This window comes from Alligator mississippiensis, chromosome 8, assembly GCF_030867095.1.
Source record: "Alligator mississippiensis isolate rAllMis1 chromosome 8, rAllMis1, whole genome shotgun sequence".
Taxonomy (NCBI): domain Eukaryota; kingdom Metazoa; phylum Chordata; order Crocodylia; family Alligatoridae; genus Alligator; species Alligator mississippiensis.
Window position 1 is genome coordinate 78992505 of NC_081831.1, and position 22061 is coordinate 79014565.

Sequence of the window (22061 nt, forward strand, 5' to 3'; positions counted from 1 at the left end):
TGGTTCCAGCTGCATATGTTTAAGTTTCCTTTTTCACCTTCTTCAACTCATGGTTTCTCGGCAGAGAAACATTCACAACCACAGAAGCTGGAACCTGTGAGACGACAGCCAAGTGGTTAATTATAAATGAAAGAAAGCCCCCTTTAAGCTGTGCTAGTCTATTCAAGTGATTCAGATTTGTCTGATAGCGTGTGTGAGCATGCTTCAGTTCACTCTGTCTCGGCGTATTTTGTGTTTGCAACAGCTGCAACATTCAAGTCGTGTTCATTGTTCTTGACACGGAGTTTGTTGTAAACCTTTGAGGTTTGGTCAGAAATGATACAACTGAAAAAAAAAGGGGAAAAAAATCTTAATGTTGGCCTGTGGGGCAGAGCCACAGATAGTAATTGGTGGAGAATTTCATTTGGGGGGAAAAAAAAGAAAGTGGATTGCAGAGGCCATCTGAACAATGAACAGCCTTATAATTGTAATGAATCATGATGCCTTATAATTAGAGCCTAGTATCTGAACTGCTTTAAAACTCAACAGATGCAAAGCAAATGGATGCTACTTTGCGGTAATCAAGTTAAAACCATTGATGGAATTGGCTTTACGGAGGTATAGAGAGAGCCATACCAGATAAGGCCAAGGGGGTCAGCCCATCTCATCCGACTGTGGGTAGGACCGGCAAGTTCAAACGAAAATGCAACAAATGCTGTAGGCAATTATGTATTAATCTCTCCATAGGATTAGGCTGCCCGTGAATCTTATTGGCCAGAGGCTGCTGGATACTGGAAGCATTGGGGATTTGTATTCTTTCCAGTGGATTGTATTTCATCCTTTATAATGGAGCTGCGAACACACTGCCTATACATATGTGCAGAGCTAAACTCCTCGCTTCAGTGATGTAGAATACGGCACTATGCAGTAATACTGTGCTGTAGTTATGCTGCATTTACTTGTGATATGCCACGTGTTGAATTTTTCTCAGCATCTAGACCTGCAAAACCTCATTCCCCTGGGTAATTCTAACTCAGGCTGGCATTGCTATTGATTTGAGTTGGACTTTTTGCACAAAGAACAGTTCGCAAGTAAGGTAAGGTCCCCTGAACCTACTTCTTATTACTGTCTCCTTTAACAGCTTATTGGAAAAAAATATAATCGCTAATTTTGTATTTTTTTCCCCCTATTTTACAGCTTTAGAGATGGAAACTTCTGCAGATTTATAAATGTGGGTAATAGAGATCATGAGGCTTTCTCATCTCAGTAGCTTCTTCCCTCAGGAACAGTATGTTATATGCAGAGAGTCTAGGAAATTATTTTAATTGGTCTTATGCAGACCTCCCCAGGATGAATGATTTGTCTGCCTTTTTATTACTGCATTTCAACTTCATTACTTCATTTGTTACCTGTCATAAACGTGGAGGCAAGAAGGCCAGCGTCTGTATGAGAGATGCGAGAGACTGGTCCCTTTTGTAAATCATGCCGATGATGCCGAGCACTTTTATGCCGGTGATCTGAACTCGGGGGTAAACTGCTGCACAGCACTTATGAAGCCTCATCCCACACGATAAAAGAGTTGCCAGCCCATTCTGAGTGATGGGGCTGAAAGTCATGGCCCGTCCACCAATATTAAGTTATGGAAAATTAGGAGAGGGAAGATGCAGCCAGTAACTGGTCCCGTCTGCCCTATTGCTTGACCTAAACTCCTGGCTGCCAGCCAGCGCTGAGCAGATGTGGCAACATCCCTGAAGCTGATTCTCTGCCATGCCCATTTAAGAAAGCAAACCATGTAGCAAGGCATGTTAGTGGCAATGCAGATGCATGAGCTGCCTGCAAATCCACCTCCTGCTAGACCTAGCTATTCCTACAGCCAACATATGCCATTATTAATGGCTTCACTGTGCATTGTCGTTATCCTTTCCGCTCACCTACCAATCTCACTCAACCTTTCTCTAGACGGATCATAACTCCAGGTGTGGCTGTCCAAACTTTAAAACAATGTATGTAAAATCTGTTAGGGAACTCATCTACTTCGTTGTCTCTATTAGTTAGCAATGGGATATGACAGGGAGAACCGTGATCCCCCTTCCCCCCAGCTCTCAAAGACTTCCAAGGGGCCATAAGATGTTAGTTTTGTAGTCACCCAAATATATAGAAGCTAGGCTAGGTTTGGCTTGTCCTTTGTAAAGGAGTGGAAAGCACACTGGTTGACTTACAGGGGCCAGCTCTGAAGTGCTACTCTTCCAAGCAATACCAAGTCTCCCAAAAATGCTGTGAGCACAGGGAAGTCACACTGATGGTTAACAGTGATATTATTATACAGTTCCCAGCTGAACCAGCAAGGTCAAACAGGTGATATCCTATGGAAGTGTAACCCTCCACTTGCACTTACATTGTGCTCACCTGTTCAGTCCCAAGCCAGGAACCCTTTCTTTGGGTGTTGACGAGCAGCAGCGTTGAGGTTGGCTGGTTTTCCTCTTCTCTGGTTGCACGCAGACCAGTCTCTGCCCCAGCTTTCGAGTGATGCTGTTGCTCTCTTCTGCTGTGCTTTCCCCTGTGAATTTGTTGGTGGGAGCACACCCGAAGGCGGGCCATGACCCAGGCATCGAGATGCATTGTAGGAAAGTGTTCGACATGCATAATTCCCCGTCCGGTTCTTAATTAGTGTTTTCTTCAGTTGTCCTGCAGCACCTTGTACTTTAAAACGGAGTTGCTAAGGGAAATGGAGAGGGCAACAGGGACAGAAGTATCCTTTCTTCGTTCTCCTCCCATCTCTCAAGCCCTCTTTGTCTCTCTCCCACTTCTCCTATGTATCCCAGATCTCTTTACCTTTGGCCCCATCCTCCTCCTCTTTTCCCTTGATACTTTTTGGCTCTCCATGAGCTTATTCACTTACTGTGGCTCCAGCTACTATCAAAATTACTTTTGACTGTCCTCCCCTTCAAAGCCGTCTCCATCCCTCCAGTCCCATAGTTCAGCCTCTCTCTCAGCCATCTCCTCCCAGACCTCTCCCCATCAGTTTTAAACTGGCATGGCCTAAACCAAATCTCTTGGGCTCCTTCTTGTCTTTTTGTGCCATTCAATCTTTAATGGCCTGTGATGTCCCCAGAATACAACTAGGTGATGTCATTGTCTCTTCTGGCTTCATCTGTATGCATCTCTAAATATATGCACCTGTTATGTCCAGATTTATGTCAATTTGATGTAGCCATATGCTTCTGTACCCCCCACAACACAGCATGCACACCTGTGTTAGTGCAGAGGGGTGTGGTTCCAAATGGGTGCTATCAACCTGAGAACCAGAGGGATGGAGGATTGCAGCTGTCCAAGAGGACGTACTTATTAGGCATATGGTTTAGGTTTGCTGGGGGAAAACTTAGCTTGCTGGTGGGTGGACATCAAAGGCGAGAGGTAATTGGGGAAGTGGGTGACCTGGAGGAAGCAAAAGCAGGAGCAGGCAACAGGGGAGGCTGCTTTATTCTTCCTGAGAAAGCAAGGCAATCAGGTAGTTACCTCAGGTGTCTGTACACAAATGCACGGAGCCTGGAAAATGAGCAGGATAAATTGGAAGTCCTCACACAATCGTGGAGCTATGATGTGACTGGAGTAACAGAGACTTGGTAGGATAGCTCGCACTGTCATGGAGAGGTTCAGGAAGGATAAGTAGAAACAATCTGTATTATTGCTTTGAGCTGGGCCTGCCGAAAGTCTCCGGGTTAGGCTCAAAGAGGAGAGCAACGAGGGCAATGTCGTGGTGGATGTACTGTCCTTTCTGGACCACCAGAAAGGAGGATGAGGTGGATGAGGCTGTCTCCAAATAGTGGAAGTTTCCCAATCACAGGCCCTGGTTCTCATGGGGGACTTTGATCGCTTTGACATCTGCTGGGAGGGTAATACCGCAGTGCACAAGCAATCCAGGAAGTTTTTGGAGAGTGTTGGGGGCAACTTTTTGGTGCAAATGTTGGAGTAGGGCCATGCTCCTCACAGATAGGGAAGACTTTGTGATGGTGACTTGGGCAGCTACAGTCACAATGTGATTGAGTTTAGGATCCTGAGTCACAATGTGATTAAGCCACAATGTGATTGAGTTTAGGATCCTGAGTCACAATGTGATTAAGCCACAATGTGATTGAGTTTAGGATCCGTTCTTGCAGCCAAGCTAAGGAAGTATGGGCTGGATGAATGGACTGTAAGGTGGATAGAAAACTGGCTGGAGCATTGGGCTCAAAGGGTAGTAATCAATAGCTCGATGTCTAGTTGGCAGCCAGTATCAAGTGGACTGCCCCAGGAGTCTGTCCTGGGTCCAGTTTTGTTCAATATTTTCATCAGTGACCTGGAAGATGGGATGGAGTGCACCCTCCAATAGCAGTCTTCACCTCCCTGCAGGGGGCTGCAAAGAGGATGGAGCTGGACTCTTCAGCGGTGGCAGATGACAGGACAGGGAGGAATGGGCTCCAGTTGCAGCAAGGGAGGTTGAAGTTGGATATTAGGAAAAACTTTTTTCCTAGAGAAAAGCACTGGAACAGATTACCTAGAGATGCTACGGACTCTCCATCCTTGGAGGTTTTGAAGACCTGGCTTGACAAAGCCTTGGCCGGGATGATGCAGTTGGGGCTGGTCCTGCTTGGAGCAGGGGGTTGGACTAGATGTGACCTCCTGAGGTCCCTTCACACCCTCATTTTCTACGATTTACACCTAGAATAGCCTAGTACACCCATAAATCTGTGCAATCTCCAGGCCAGCCCTCATGGTAATTGCTTCTCTGTTATTTGGAATTCGTACAGTTGCTTATGGCTAGAAGAATAGCATGTTGGTTCTGTAGGATACCACACATAATATGTGCATGATTTTTCTCTCTGGACACCTGTCAGAACTCAGTCTGAGGTGTGTACAGGGAAATCTGTGTGCCCATAGAGGATTACACACCTGTACGTATGTGTAGGAGGCGATACATTTTCCAAAATTTTTGTGACTTCCGAAATCGTGCTGGTTTCTGTAGTCTTCTGTAGCACTTGTCCGGCTCCTGTTATCAATGCTGCAGCATTAGCTACAAACGCACTGCGTCATTTTCTGATTCCTGCTCCACAAATGAGAACAGAAGTGCCACACAATTCCAGGGGCCCTAATTATGTTGTGCAGCGGTTTTCTTATTCCTGCTTGAATTTGTAACTGTGCTGCTTGAATTGTACCTCTGCCAGATTTTTCCTGAGCGCGCTTTTGGCTGTTTGCTGCAGGTGGACCTCCAAGCACCTAACGTCTTGACGGGTATCTACTGCTTGCCGTGCGCTGAATGCCTCGCTTGCAGCTATTTTGGAGGTGAACATGTGGATGTCAGAGCTAGCTGACCTATAGCCAGCTTTCTATAAAGAAATCCTTTTCAGCATTGACTTTTTCAGCAGCAAGTGGGGTTGTGCAATGGGTCTTCGTTACCTCTTAGCACTTTCTCAGCAAAGCGTGAAGACAACTAGGCATAGCTCGCAATATAGTCTATAGGACTGTTCTGCATTCATAGCAGAAACGATTTGCTCGAGTCTATAATTCTTTATGTACATTGAAATACAACAAAAATATTTTAATGTGCTATGCCTAAAAAAAAAAAAGGCAATGGTATATGATTGGAAGACAGATGCTGCCTTTTAACACTTGTTAGCTGGAGCTCTAATTTATTGACTTGTCAGCTTATTATTTAACTCTAGTATTTTTTTAACTAACTTTTTAAGAAGTCATTGATGATTATGAGGGATTATGACAAAGGGTTTTTAAACCTGAAAGCTTGCTAAATAAAAAAATTAAAAAATTCCAACTATTTAAGCTGGTCTAATAAAAGCTATCAGATTCACCTGAAGAACCTTGCCTGCTTAATGATTATGAAATCTGTATTTTATTGAATGATGAGACAACTCCTTGTGTATTAAGTTTGGGGTACATTCATTAAGACCCACAGCTGTAAGAAAACAAAGTTGGTATTATATAGAGTTTGGAGCAGAACTTTTCTTTTGGTCTTAAAACTGTGTCATAAAACTGTACTTTATTATTTTTTTTATAAAGGCTTAGTTTAACCATGCATTTTAAAGTACCTTGTACCTCCGATATATTCATATCTTTTTATGACCATCTTTGGGGAAGAATATAGTTTTACACTTTTAAAACACAATAACCCTGCTGTTTTTCACTGTTACCTAAATATTGTATCAGACTAAGTAACCTTATTTTGGTGATTGATAAGCTGTGAATGATGTTTCAGTATCAGTGAAAAATGAATTCCAAACCAATACATTCATTTTTTTTTCTTTTTTATTGAAAAATAGTTCTTTTTCCTTTCAAATTTGTGGATTAAAATTGCTTGAAGGCTGATTAGCTTGGATAATTTATGACCCATTCTAAAGATCTATTGAGGGGGGGGAAGGGGGAGAACGGTTTGCAATAAAATGGGCTGACAAAGCCTCCAACGGCTGTAGTTGTACAACTCACACAGCTGCAATTAGTAAAATTCTGCTTAATGAATGCGGTATAAAAAACAGCATTCAGATATGCTTTGGTTCCACTGTACCACTGTGCTTGTGGATCAAGCATGTTGGGCATTAAGAAGCAATGGCAAAATAGGATTTAGGATTCAAAATAGGATTTAATGCAGGAATATATCAGATCTGGCTGTCAGATCCAGGGTTTTTAGCAGCTGGGTCTGCAAATGAGGCTTCCATATTCCTTTCATTAAGGCACGGACCAGAAATCGTTTAGTGCGCAGCGAGGCCTGGGTAGATTTGTAATGGCATGTAATGGTGCATGTTGGGAAGAATGGCATTAAAGCCAGTTACTGTGGGATCAGGATCTGGTTCACAGAGTTATGCTATTGATTCTAGTATCCATACTAGTAAGTGCAAAACTGTCCTGTGCCCCAGCAATACAGGATCAGGTCCCACTGGAGCCCAAAGAGAGCATCCTCCCATTTTTGCTCCTGGGAACGTTTCCGGGTCCATGTCTTCGCATATCTTTATTTGCAACAACTTCTAGTTGCATTGTGCTGCATCAGAGAGGAATTGGGGTGAAGTTGCCCGATAAGTCATTTTTGCATCTGCTGAATTTGATGTAGTAGCTCTTATCAGGGAAGAGTACATTCTGCCGTATAAATAGATACAGTAAAACTGCATTATCGAATGTTTTATAAATTTCTTCGTGGGCGTTTTAAATTGAATACGAGAGTTAACTTCATTACATGCATCTTGGTTGCTGCTGTTTAGTTTTTGAACCGCAAAGTGGATCCTGGTGCTTTAGTTATGAGGATAAATTCTCCCCTCTTTGCAGGTGGGATAATCACTGAAAAGAGTCTTGCACAGGCAGCAGTCGTGAAAGTCCATAGACGTTCCAGTGGTGCCATGAATTCGGGATCCGTGGTTCAAACACCCGCTGGCCGTGTCTACATGAGCTGTTACTGCGCAGTAGCATTAAAAAAAAATCCCATGCGGGGACACACTGCACAGTTATTTAGTACTTGGTTATGCAAGGACTACATGACGGTGCAGTAACTGTGTAGTCCACCGCTTGTGTAGACGCGGCTACTGTGCGTCAGAAAGATATGGGCAGGGAGCGGGGGTTCTGCCGTTGTGCCCTGCAGTTCCTCATTGTGACACCTCTGACTTGTTACTGTCTCATCTCTTTTATAGCCTCCATTTGGCCTAATTTTACAGCTTTTATGCCTGCAACCCGTATTGATTTGGGTCGGAGCTATGTCTGCCTGGATACAAGATTGATTTAATCATAAGAAAAATGGAAACTTCACTGAAAACTAATTTTAACCCCTCCAGTACTGGAACGGCATGATAACTTTTGTGCTCCTTGGGTAGTCTATAGATTTTATGGGAGTGAGGTGGGGTGGTGGTTTGCTGGAGAGCTAACCGGATTATTGGGAGGTTAGCTATTTAAATCTAGTTTATCTGCAGTGCTGAGATGGGTCAGGCAGGCAGCGTTAAAATCCAGATTAACTTCATGCTCATGTTTGACGTAGAATCGGAGCTAGGCTTTGAGTTTGGCTGTGATGATTTGCAGGGAACTCATGGCAAGATTTTAAGGTCTGTCGGTAGGCAAAATCCTGCTCAGCTGTGGAAAAAAATCAAATGTTCTCAACAATTTTTTTTTTACCAGCCTGGGCCAAAACCTTGTGAAAAATAGCCATGAATCCAGCAAGGAGCAGAGACATCAGCCTTTTCTTATTTTGGATCTGACCAGAAATGGAAATGGTAGCACAAACAGGAATCTCAGATCCTTCAAAATACGGCTGGTTTTGCACATCTATAATATTAGTTCATTTATTCTTTCAGGCCTGTTCTTCTGTTTGTTTAACTATTGGTATTGATGAGCACCTTTTCGGTAAGACTGCATTATCTATAATATAAAAATTGCATAGAGCAGTCTAATGGGGCTACAGTCTTGATTATAGTGAGTTAAAAGTCCTGGGTGATTGACTGCTAGTTCAGCCAGTCCTTCTTTTATAGAGTACAAGTCAATGAGGCAAAGAATGGAGGAAATGGTATTAGAGTGATTGACTGTGTAATAACGAATACATGCATTTATATTATGTCATATGCAAATTTAAGATTTTTCACAAAATAGCATAGCTTGTATATACATTAGCCAATCCTGTAATTCATTGTACATTTGCTATGGTTCCCCCCACCCGCCAAAATACGAGTGTAAAGAGGAAGAAACAGGCTAGAAGAAGAACTATTGGTGACACGTATGAAAAGTAACTCTTTTTAATAGTATGGTTGGAGTTGTGCAGGATATTGATTATTTGGAAGTAGATCTCATCCAGAAGCCTTTGCTACTAGTAGGAGATTCATGAGTATAGCTATAACTGAGAGTTGTGTGTATATCTAGCACTGCACTGATGTAAACTGCACCTTTTAGAATAGGGCTGTCCAAATGGCTAAACACGTTAATGTGTATTAGCCTAATTTAATGCACATGATGGGAGCACGTCTACATGTGCACGCCCTTAATGTGCATTAAAAAATTGTGAAATTAGGCTAATCGCACACAATTAGGCTAATTGTGAAATTAGGCTAATCGCACACAATTAGGCTAATTGTGAAATTAGGCTAATCAAATGCAGGTATCAAATTTAGGTGTGATTAGTTAAAACATATTCATGCACATGTAGGTGCGACCTGGCACTAACTTTAGTGCTGGGTCTGCCCTTCCACTAGCGGGACATGGCAGGGCTGGAAAGACTCGGCACTAACTTGAGCGCCAAGTCTCTGCATGTGTAGACACCTACCCAAAATCACTTAATGCACATTAACTTAATGCACATTAAATTTAGCCATGCTTATTTGCACTTGTAGATAGACCCAGAATGTGATTAAATTGTGGCCTGCAGAGTTTGGCTGCACCAACACAGTGTTTCTGGCAGCTGTGGCAAGTTGAGTGGCATTAACTCCTTGGCTGCCTGCACTAGCACAACACCTTTGGCAGAATCGGGGCCTAAAAAAATGAATGGTCTCAGCCACAGGGTCTAAAAGAGGGGTATTCAATTCAAGTGAGGTGGCAGGATGGATTTGGCTCAGGGGGCTTCTCTCAGACCTGATGACCCAGCTCTGGGTCTGGCCCATCTACTCATTTAGGTGGACGCCCCTGTTTTAGATCGTGGGGTTAAGACCATGTAGTTTTTTAGACCCTGACTCAGTTAAGCATTTAAGCCAGGGGTGGGCAATTATTTTGGGCAGAGGGCCGCTTACTGAGTTTGGGCAAGCCATTGAGGGCTGCATGATGGGAAGCCAGGGGCAGATAAATATTAATTTTCTAAATGTTTAGGGGCCCTGCGGGCTGGCCTGGCAGGCTGCATCCAGCCCCCAGGCTGCATTTTGCCCACCCTTGATTTGAGCCCATGCACATGGACAATCCATTAAAATGCAAGTACTTCAAAGCTAATAGCAGTGCCTCTGTGCTATCGTGCTGGATCCTATGAACATCCTGAAGCAGACAGATAAGGTTGCATGCCTTTCCATAGCAGGGACAGTGTCTTTGTTTGTACCTTGGAAAAGGCAGTGATCCCTTAGCTCTGGGCAAAATTCAAGAGGCAAATGCAGATGAATTTTTCTGGAGTTTTGGGGGGGTTTTGGTCACTGAAGATGGATATTGGCCGAGATGGAAATTAAGAATCGGTAAAACGGAAGAACCTATTGTTCTAGGCAGGGTTATTACGGATTGGATATTTATCTACTCAGCTTGGTTCAGTGAACTGGTTCAGTTTTAACAGCTTTCAGCCATTTGGAAGTGGTTCTCGAATTTATGGTTAGCGTGTTTATGTTGTCAAATCCAGTTACCTTGACAGTAAGGCATCCCTGGATGCTTCCAGGAGTGACAGGTTGAACGTGTGAATCCACTCGAGAAACGCAGGTCAAATTCTCCTCTTGCACTGATTCTCCTCCGATTAGCATTTTGGCACGTGTCTGTGCAGCCCAGCGGCCGTCGGGTTACTTCTTCAGTACAAACAATCAGCATTAACAGCCAGTTGGGTTCAAGGACCTCTTCTAAGCCCCAGAAGTCCACCTAACTCGCCTAGCAAAGGGCTGTGACCAGAGAGGAACTGAACTCAGCAGAGCGACCCACCGACTGCACGCTCGGGGGCCAGACAAACGTGCCCTTGGGTTTGTAGATGCAACATTGCTGCGCATTACCCATGGGCCTTTTCACTTTGCTGACTTCCAACGGAGGGCCTTGAGGACGGTGATAATGTGCATTTGCTAATCCTGCAATTTGTTGTACGTTCGCTATGGTTCTCCCCCAGCCTTCAAAATATGTGCTTATAGTAAACCGTATAAAAAAGGGAAAACTGGCTAGATGAAGAATGATTGAAGGCGCATACATAAAATAACTCTTTTTAATAGCGTGGTTGGGGTTGTGTAGGATATTGATTGTTCTGAAGTAGATTCAGTGTTTTTCTCAGGGAGAGCAGAGCAGCCGGTCAGAGTCTGGGGCACTAATGATGCGCCTGTCTGCAGAGAAAGGGAAGATATTCAGTACAGTTTGCAGCCTACTGGTTTTGAGCAAGTGTGTCCTTATGCAACTACCTGTCTATTTTCGTAGCAAATTTTACTTGATGAGACTGATCCAACCATTGCCTGCATGGGTAATTCCACTAGATATACAGTGATTTGACAGTCTCAGAGCCCGAAGCTTCCCTTTATAGTGTCACCTGCACCAATGCACGGCGGGTATAAATGGCTGCGTTTCTCATTTGGTAAACTATGCCACAGGAAGCCACTGGTTTTATTTCGAGCACTGTGTCCTCAGCTGCACTTCTTAAGGGGGCACGTAGATCAAATAGGTCACATTATCTGAATGCATTGAAGGCCGTGATCAGCAGTCTGTCTGATTTACCAGAGCTGCATCTGTCTCAGTGTACGTGTGCACAGAAGCATGCAGTATTTTCATACTGATGCGATCGATCGCTGTCCAAGTGCCTGCTATTGTCAGGTCATGATGAGAGAGAGAGAGCTAGAAGATTACTTCCGTGGCGTCCTGTTAAGGTGGTAATATTTTCTGGCTGAGCTAATATCATATAGTATGGTTATATACATGGTTTGATATTGATATAGGGGGTGGGAATGTGTATAGGCGTGCACATAGGCACAAATATATAATTGTGTGTGTGTGTGTGTAATATAACTTGGACAGTTTGCATCATTTTGATAAGAGGTACCCATTCTGAATTAATTCCACCATGCAAGTGCAGGGCCAAGAAGTGCACCTTTGCAGTGGTGGAGGAGAGGGCATGTACGAGATGTTTAGTCAACTGAGCTCCGAGCACATTAGTGCTCCTGTTTGGATTTACCCATTAACGTGTGCCTTTTCCCTCAAGTTGCAATCCTGTTTTGTTGTATCCTTCAGGTAACACAGCAGGGTAAGATCCGCGGAGCAGGTGCAGCGCATAAGCAGGTCTGACGTGTTCATTAGCGCCTCTTCCATAATCCTTCAGCTGCTGCAGCCTGGGGTGAATGATTTAGCAGGGCAGACTCATATTCTGTAGGTACTTCAGGTTTATGATGAAAAACTGCTGAGCAGTTGACTGCTCCCCCCTCGAAAGAAAGGAGCATTAAAAGACCATTTCCAAATTCTTGTAGAGAGCAGGTGACGCTCGCTGCCGCACATCTTCATTTCTGCTTCTTTTTCTGGTCTGGACCTCTGTAGCCACACGTCTGTAGCACTTGGAGGTATAGTGTGGATTTACCATGCTGATCTCAGGTTGTAGAAACTTGCTGTCAAGAGGGAATTTAAAACAAAAAAATCTAAATCCTAAAACAAACTCTGCTGTTGCCAGAAGAGCTTTAATAAATAGAAGTAAATTAATACCTAACAATTATTAGCAAAGACACAGATTGCTCCCAGCTAGAAAAACTGCTGTCAGAGAGTACATAAAAGTGTAACATAATCGATCACGAGAAAAAAAAAAACCCCTCTTAGCTGTTCCAGTCCAGGATGAAGGCAGGTTTTACATGTATGCACACTAGAAATGGTAGTTGGGGGGTGCAATAGCACATACTGCATTCAGTACAGTGCATGGCACATACAACTGAATGAAATGGGTGCTGTCGGAAAAGGGTAATTTCCAAACTGGATCCCCCCAGTCCTGTCTGTGGCAGTAATCAACCCACAGCACCGACTTAAACTCCTGTATTGGGACAGCTGGGCAATAGCATCCCTAGGAGTGCCGACTGATTACAACTTTATATGTGCTGAGCCCTGGGAAGAGAGAGCCGCCATCCACATTTTCATTCTAGTTAGCATCATTGAAGTTTATGTTCTTATTTTTCATACATGGTAAACGTTTGTCTTATTTTAATATTCAACATAGCTCTTTGCAGCTGTTGTCTTATTTCTAAGCTCATTTGTCCTGGGGAGAAAAAATATACCCGTCACCAGTTTGGACTTTGCCTTTCTTATTTGCTTTGGGGGGGGGTGCGCTTTGAATGGTGAGGGCGCAACGCTGTAGGAAAGAAAGGTTAGAAAGAGCAGATGAAGCCCATTGCTGGCATTCAGAATTTGGGAAGGGGGGTTTTTTTAGGAAGTGAGGGGACCCCCATCTTCTTCCAGCAACCCCAGGAAACTCTGAAAGGCATTTCCTGCATGGCACGCTAAGAACCATTCCTTCTCCAAAGAGGAGAGAGAACAGAGCTGGATTAACCCTGGTTTGCTGCGCAGATGAAGGTGGAGGGAATTAGATTTGGAGTTGGGATCACGGTAGGTCTTCTCAAGATCTTTCCATCTTCCAACGAGCCCTATCAGAACAGGTCATTTTGGAAGTGGTAAGCTTCGGTAGGCACCAAGAGACCCTCGATCATGAAATGTGAAGGTGGAGGGGAGAGGGCATTCAGGCTCTGCATGCTACTCTGTTACGTCCAGTGATGCAACAGGCCTTTTACCAAGGGTGGAGGCTAAGACACGGTTGTCCTTAACTATAAGCAAGTTTATTGAACTTCATCGGATACAATGCTAAATTAAAAATGCAGCATTCTCAGCAGTTGCAATTTAGAGCCTGTAGCTAGCCAAAACAGATGCTTACCGCCCAGAGAGATTGTGACCACGACTTCACTGGTTCATCAGGCCCTGAGGTCTCGTCCAGGGCTCCTGGCTCCCACGTCTGATGTTACTGCAGGATCTGGCATCGATGGCAAGATCTCTTCAGGTTTTTTACAGGGGTGTTCCTACAGAGGGGTTTCAATTCTTTTTTTTTTACATACCATATTGTTACTGTGTTGTTATCATCATATAATTAGCATAAGCTTTTCCTTACATTGCATACTAATAAGCTTATTTCTGCTTGCCACATATGATTATTTGTGACTGGACTTTTCCAGCGGCTGATGCCTTTTCTCATTCCTAGGTAGGAGGTAGTTTTGCTACTGACCGTTCCCCTTTTTCCCAAGCCCAACTCCTTATTCTGGTTGGCCTACTTCTTGTTTTGACTTTGGTCATCCAGACAGGGTATTTCCAGACTTCCTCCTCCTCTTCCCCAAAAAACAGGTGACCCACATGTCAAAGTGACCCACATGTCAAATGTCTTTGCTGAGCTGCAGCTGGTTACAGCTAAGGTTAAATCTGCAGCAGAACATATGTCTATGTCTATATTATATATAGGTATATCTATCTATCAATAGATAGATATAGATATATCTATATAATATAGATAGACATAGATATATAAGATAGATAGATAGTCTATGTCTATATTATATATAGATATATTTATATATGAGATAGATATCTATATATAATCTAGATCTATCTATCTATCTATCTATCTATCTATCTATCTATCTATCTATCTATCTATCTGTTTGGCCTTATGTTAAGCACCGATGGTACAAAACCAGGGTCCCAACAACTCAGAAGACACTCCCAACAAAGAGCTGCTGCTGCATTTTGCAATATGGACAGCTGTCTCCTGCGTGCTGACTTGGACTCAGCAGAAAGTGCTTTTCTCCTGCAATAGGTTAGCCTCCAGAAAAGCTGGAGCCCACAGCCTTTGAGGTCTGCATGACTCAGAGGCCAGAGATCATTTATGCTCCATCAAGCTCTTCTCTTTGTATATTGCCCTTCATGCATGAATCCAAGGTAGCTCGAAAATTAGCTTTCCATCACATGCAATTCCTGATAGAATCATTTAGAAGTATCCTTATTCAAACAAATAACCTTTGCGTCTGGATTTAGTGCTCCCAATTGTTCCATTCTTTAATTGGCAATATGTTTCAAAGCCAGAGAGAAAATTGACTTGCAAGCGTCTTGTGGCATTTTGACTCCAGTTATTGTAATTTAGGGAAGGTAAGGAGGCTACTACTTGGCCTCACAGTGACCAAAGCATGCTTAAGCTAAAGGAGCTGGACCGTGGCTGTGACAGTAATTTTACAATCCAGGCAGCTCCTAACTGTGAGCTAAGGAAGTGATATCACAGTAGAAAGCAGACAAGGGCATCTTGCTTGTACCTTTAAAACTGGGATCGGTATTGCGTACCATCTAGGCTCTTGGAAAATCCAGAGGTCCAAAGAAAATTTGTCAAGCATCTCAAAAATAAACTGGCCAGGATCTTTATAACTCATAAATGGATAAAAAGGCTATCTATCTATCTATCCATCCATCCATCCATCCATCCTATTTACTACTTGCCAACAATGAGCAGGTTCATTAGGTTGGGTGCGTTCATCTGCCAGCATGCACAGAGACTCCAGACAATAGACATTTGTTTCAGCCGGATGCATTTGGGGGGCATTGCAGAATATACATGCAGTTTGCCCTGAGAGTCTCTTGTGCACTCAGTGCCAAGCTGCTGCTTGTCAGATCCTATTGCCATAGTCTGCATGCCCACTGGTACATCTGTTTGTATGGGGAAAGCAGCTCATCAGCAATGTTACGCTTTCCGGCGCTGCCCCCAATACCACGTTCTTTCTATACTGACGCAACGCCCAACCCATCCAAGCAGGAATGGATCCCAGACAAAGTGCTCTGCCGTCCATCCAGGCCCCTTGTCTAGCTGCTGCTTCCCGAGCTGCTTCCCTGGTGCTGAATGCTCAAGTATGGGCAAGGGATGGAGTGGGGGGAAAAAACCATAGCCCCTTCGTGGGTCCGGTATGCCGCATTGATGGGTTAGCATTGGAAGAGAGCTGTGGGACCTCTTGGAAGAGAGCTATTGTTTCTACCTTGGACAGCCTGGAACAGCAGTCTCCCGATGTCTGAAGAAGGGTGTTTGTGCCCAAAAGCTTGCAAAGACCCTTTTTTTCCAACTATTTAGTTGGTCTAATCAAAGATATCACACCTACCCAAAGAAGCTTGCCTGTCTCGCGGTCACAGCCGCACGGATCAGGGTGCCTGTGGACCGTCAACAAAAAGCAATGGTTTGAATGACTGTATTCAAAAGCCATAACAGTAATCCCACTTTCCGCCCTCATAGCCATACTTCCAAAGAGTTCTGGCATCGGTGGGGTGGTATTTTGTTCTTTTCTTTGTCCTTGATCCTGATTTCTGCTAGAAAATCTGAAACATCCCACCAGAAGGGAGGGACAGCATCAAGCTATGCAATGTTTGCTCCCAGGTCTGGAAAGTCCTCTGGCAAAACTTCATTTGTGATGAAAATGAAGGGGCTTTGAAGTCATACTGGGGCTCCTGGTGCTTTTCCTAAAGAAACAGGTGAAAAGACAAGCAATGAATGCAATTAAGCCTCCCAGATTCATTTTGATTAGGGAACACAGCGGTGCACACATGCTGCCCTTTTATCCTTCCTATATGTGCATGGCATTTAAGACACCTGCCTGTCCCAGCGTGACAAATGCTATTGAGTCCACGTGTGCTTGCATGCAGGACTCATTATGGTGCCTCATGCAGAGCCCCACTTGCAAAACAACCCCCCCAAACCCAGCACTTTGTTCTGATTGCCCAGCTGAGAAGTGTATCATGTTGGCAACCTTGGTTTTAGAGGGCCGATGTGGGGGACGGGGGGTTATGTGCACCTGTATGCAATCGCTTTTCTTGAATTACGTATGTGCTAGTGGTGAGCTACATTTTTGGCTTCTCGCACCTGGCTGTGCCACATTAAAATCCATGCCGTCCATTAACCAAAAGCTTGGGGGAGGATGATTTGTACAGATGCACAATAAACGGTTAAATGAAACTAATAATGTTTTGAATGGGAGAGACGTGCAGTGTCTCTAGCCCTCAGAAAAACAGATTAATCAATGGGTTTACAGGCAGTTTGGTTCTTTTATATACACAGCCGATGTTACATATTGCAGAGATGATCAAAACAAAGCTGTGCGCTGTGCTCCATGTTGGCGATAATGGGATCGCCTTTGCAACCTTGATGCGCGATCCTGCATAACAATGCAGGGAAACGGCGTGCAGACAGACATTAGAAAGATGTTGTCTGTTCCTGAATTGACCCGGGGAATTCACAGAGCAGCTCAGGGTTACTGAAAACTGCAAACAGTGACATTCATTTTGTCAGCAGGTGCTTTCAGAAGTGAAGATACATGTGGCAAAAGCACATAATGCTGCCACTGCGGGGAAAGGAAATATCCCGTGCCCACAAGTTCGAAGCTGCCGGTACTGAAATGCCACAAGTGTCCCCACAACCTGTGATAATCGGTGCATATCAAAAGGGTGGGTGGGTGTCTGCTGAGAAGAAAGGCAGAGGACTACAAAACTTGTTTTCCCACTTAAGTAAAGTTTTCTTGTGTTAAAATGGGCAAGACCACTGGGCAAAGAAAATTTAAATGAAGCTGTGCTTTTACTGAAGAGTCCTGCTTTGCTTTGACAGGAGAGTGGTCTGGCACGGTTCGACTCGTTGGGTTTAGACTGGGGAAAGGTGGGGAAATCGGTGATCAGTGAAGCTATTCAGGTCAGAAGGGGGTGCATATTTCATATTATCCTGTTTTGGTTTGGGTTTTTTATATTTCCCACTTAAACTCTGTTCTGTTCTCAAGTGAAAGCATTTGCTCTTCACAACTAGCTTCATGAGCTTGCGGGACCAACCGGTTCTGGCAGAGACAAGATAGCAAAGACTGCCATTAGAGGCAGGGAAACCTTTTTGGCCTTCATTTCATCTGCTTCAGGGTCCCCCACCAGCCCCCAAGACCCTCCTCGGATGTGGCGGCTTTCATTATGGAGGGCACCCTTCATCAGGATGTCTCCCATCTCTCTGGGGTTACTTTCCCCTGCTTGGTAGGTAGAGTTTCTAACTTTTAACTTCATAAGATGTCAAGATTGTAGTGGCTGGTTAGACTAAAGCAGTACTAATTACTTCAGTTGCCCCACAGACTCTGCTTTCCCTTTGATTAGATGCTAATTGAACACATGATAAAGTTGAAGCGCTTTCAAGAACAGTAGGAGACATTTAATTGAAAATGCAGCGTGATCCTTTTAAGTTGAGGTGGGAGGCACCCAAAAGCTGTGCCTTACAAGGAGCTTCAAGATAAAAGAAAATCTCTGTAGCAGTAACATTTCCCGAAAGAAATGTCTGGCCTGTCTTGCTTATCTCTCTTCCGAAAGGTGACTCGAAAGAAGGGCTCCATCTCCGTGAGAGAGCCTTGCAGCTTGCCACCCTGCAGATGTGTCTTTGCACACTTTTGTATAAATATGCATTTCTGGCATCATTGCTTTTGCAAGCATCAGCATAACACGCTCATATTTCAACTAACTTGTGACTGGTGAAGCGGGTCGGTTGGGTGAGTGATGAAATACAGAGGTGAAAATCGTTCTCTCTGTTTTGTGGTAGGGAAGAATAGAGAGTGGTTTGCTGCAATCACTTGCATTTGTAACCAAGTGGTTACAAGGGTTAGTCTGGAGAAACACATCGCTCTCGGAGGGCTCGTTGCTGGACTTCCACTTGTCTGTCGATGTTACTGGAACAGTACAAAGTATTTTCAAGGGAGAAGGCTTGCAGCTGTATATTATACCGTCCATCCATCTCTCAAATCTGGTTTTGAATGGAGGGAATGCAATGGCTAGCAAAGCGCCCTGCAATGCAACTGTTGTAGATCAATGTATTCTGCAAGGAGACTCCAAGTTGAGCTCTTGTCATGGGAACTTCACCTGTAATAGATCCACTACTGGCCAAGGAGCAAAGGTACAGTGTGCACATTGATGGTGGAGCTTTTGCCTGTGGGGTTCCCGCAGAGCTGAACATGGTGGAGTAGGGGCTGGGAGCATCCCGGGCCCTTCCATGGGGTGCAGGTCTCTGCTGCTGCAGCTGCCTAGAGGGAATAGGGACCTGTTGTGGCTTTATATTTTGTGCCCCGATGGGGGTGAGTCACAACCAGCGTTTTCCATGAAAAGAGGTGGAAGCAATGATATCTGCTGCATGTGCAACTTCCACCTGAAACATGCACAGCTGTTGAAAAACGGACGGCTCCATTAACTCTTATTGTGGACACTTTTGTGAACACTTTTGTATAAATATGCATTTCTGGCATCATTGCTTTTGCAAGTGTGAGCATAACACGGTCATATTTCAACTAACTTGTGACTCATGAAGCGGGTTGGTTGGGTGGCTCTACCCTCAGCTCTCTTTTTTTAGGAGGTTTCTGGTTTTTCGCAAATAATTGTATAGGTCCTTAATGGGTAGGGGGAGCGCAGTTACATTTATCAGTTCTTTCAAAATCATTAGAAACAATGGAGAATTATCAAAAAATATCAGCATCTAATCAATGGCAACTATATTACTTAGAGTAGATTAAACAAAGCACCGATTCTAGTTCTCATGACTGGTATTAGGTTGGTGTCCTTTCATTTACCCATAGAGCAGATACAGCTAAGGCAAGTTTCCTCAATACCTAGGCAATATGCATTACTCAAGCCCCAAGTCATCTGTCTTAATATAGTTCCCAAATTTGTAAAAGAAGCTGGGCAAGTTTTTGATGCGCTGCTTGAGGACACTTGACTCCGAACCCGATAAGGGTGCCATAAGAGTAGAATCGTTGAATTTATGACCAAGATCTTTGTAACTGTGCCAGCTAAAGCAGATGCAGAGCTGGCTTTTTTTGTGGCAACGTCTGCTGAGACCTGGGTCGCACCCTCTGTCTCATCTGGGATCGCCAGGTCGTGTGAATGAAAACATTGCCAAAGCATAAAGCAAACCAGCGTGCGTGCAGCTAATCCACAGACGGTGGAAGCCAAACAGTCTGGGTGTTGCATTTAATAATAGCTATAGCCACAGCAAGAGCAAAGGGGAGTCATGAAAAAGAAGGTAATGACAGGTGGCTTAAACGGTGCATCGATTCATTTAATGAATTGATAATTAAAGGTTAATCACAGGATGGCATTCAGTTGAATAAATATTAATTGTGTGTTTGTTGAGGAATGGCTAATGCCCAACCATGAATGGGGCCCTGTTGTGCCGAGGGCTGTACGGAGTAGCAGGTGGTCCCTACCCCACCGAGCTGGCACTAAATAACCAAGAAAGACCCTGGGTGGTGGAAGGGGGTGTTGGACACGAGCAGAGTGAATGCTGCGGTGGCAACAAACCTGCTAATTTCTTGGGGGGGGGGGGGGTTACTTTGGAGACCAGTTAGATGGCGTAGGCAGGCAGAGAGGAGGGAGTAGGGGAGGGATGAGAGGGTAAAGGGGCAACTTGAAGAGAGCACGAGGGCAGGGGAAATGAAAAGATAAGGAGCAAACAGCCAGTCAGGAGGTTAATCCAGTCCCAGCTATAGAAAATTCTCTGAAATCCAGGGGTCCCTGCTTGTCTCCATCTGGCTTTTCACTGCTTTCTTCCAAGGCCATGTTGCAGCAGAGAGAGGAAGGCACTACTCTAGCAGAGAGGACAGGGAACGTGCTCGACTTTCTCTTCTTTTGGGGAAATTGGGTCCTGGGTAGTCATCCTATCTTGGCTTCCCATGCTCATGCTGCCCTGCCAAGTGGTACTGTGGTATCTGTGCCAACCATACTGTGGTATCAGTACAAGCTGGTACTGTGGTATCAGCACGAGCCATATTGGGGTCTCCACATTAGTTATCATGAGCCATTGGACAGCCGTCTGGTTGGCACGGCTGTTGCTCCCTTTCGGCCTGTTTTGGATACACACCAGCGACACAGAGAGAGGTCAGGCCATGTCCCGGTACTAGCCTCCTAACCTTCTAGGCCCCCATGCTTGTGCACTGAGCTTCTTATAGGGTTAGCATGATCACACAGGTCTACATTTCCATTCCCCCACCTCCAGTGGAGCATTAAAATGGACAGTAGCTCTTGGCCTGATGCTACTTCTCTCCTACCCTCAGCTTTTACCTCTCCCACCATGCTGTGTAGCTGACGGCTGGGTATCGGATGGCACAAGCAAACGGACCAAACACAGCAATCGACTCCTCTGTCCGGTTTCCATCAGAGTAGGTTTTTTCTAAGAGCACCTTGTCGCTCTGTAGTGGTAATGGTGGGGAGAGGCGGGGGGATACCGAAAGGAAGGCATGCTTTTGACAGGGAAGAGGCTAGCCATTTTTCTTACCGCTCTGAAATCGGTGAAGATACAATCTGGGTTTCTGTGGAGCTCAAGAGTGATGCAGAGTCTCCCAACCACACATTTTAATCTGAGCAGGTGGCCTGTGCAGTCCTCTCTGCTGAAGGAAATAGGGGAGGCAGCAGACCAGAGGAACCAGAAGGGCAGCAAAGCTCAACATCCGTGAAAGGGAATTGCTGCCCCTCTTTCATCCTTAATAGCCACCTGCCACGAGCAGCGTGACAGCCATCTAGTGCTGGTATGTACCTACGTTTAATCCCTCTAACTATTCTTGTTACAAGTTGGATGTATTCAGACGGTCCTACGTGAGTCTGCTTCAAAACCGGAACTTGATAACGTGCCTCTTCCAGGAGTTGGGAATTTCAGGCTTTTATTTTATCCACACCAAAAAAAGGATACTGCAGAAAGGCCTAGTGCCTATTTATTTATTTAGTTTTTCTTGCACCACTTCGTGTTGAAGAGAATCCTTGGTTCAAACACGGTGCTTCATTACTTTTGTTTTTTAATGACTGTAACACTCAGTAATCAGCCTCTCATGAGTCGAATGGCACCTCATCCATAACGTGCGATTCAGAGCAGTGCTAATTCCCTCCATCTCGCTGCGAAGCAAAACAGACCGGCTCACACTCCTGCAGCTCGAAACACAACGTTGCCGTGTTGTCTGAAGTGCCCTTTCCGTGGAATTAAGACTCATTGACTTGACGATAATAGTGTAAAAACCCATTCTGGCTCCTAATGAGCTGTCTTGATGGCCTACGGATGATTTTGAAGGCCTGGGTTTTATCGTGTTTTAGACTGCAGGGGTTTTGAACATTGTGTGTGTTTGTTTTTTTCCAAGCCTCTCCTCCACCTTGGAGGCGGGGGGAAAGAGAGCAGTTTCTTTTTACATTGGGAATCTGGAGTGGTTGTGCATAATCTGTTCGAAAAAAAAGCTTTGCTTCTTTCAAAGCTAGTTTTCCTGTAGCCTTCTATGTGCTTTCAGTTCTTCACATTGCGAGTTATAACCAGGAATCCTGGTTTTCTCTAATAATAATAGTAAAAAAAAAAAAAAATTCCCAATTTTTGGATTAAAAAAGTAACCCCA

The 22061-nt window shown here is 44.5% G+C and overlaps 1 protein-coding gene across 3 annotated transcripts in view; it reads left to right on the plus strand.

The window, feature by feature from the left end:
* FGF13 (fibroblast growth factor 13) overlaps positions 1 to 22061 on the plus strand; it is a 333006-nt gene that overhangs the window by 119986 nt on the left and 190959 nt on the right. Inside the window, exon 1 of one of the 3 annotated variants that reach the window (XM_019492860.2) lies at positions 771 to 1075. The exons of the other annotated variants lie outside the window; for them this stretch is intronic. The gene's annotated coding sequence lies outside the window, so the exon portion shown is untranslated. Of the gene's footprint in view, positions 1 to 770; positions 1076 to 22061 lie in introns of those variants that run through there. 3 annotated transcript variants of the gene reach the window in all.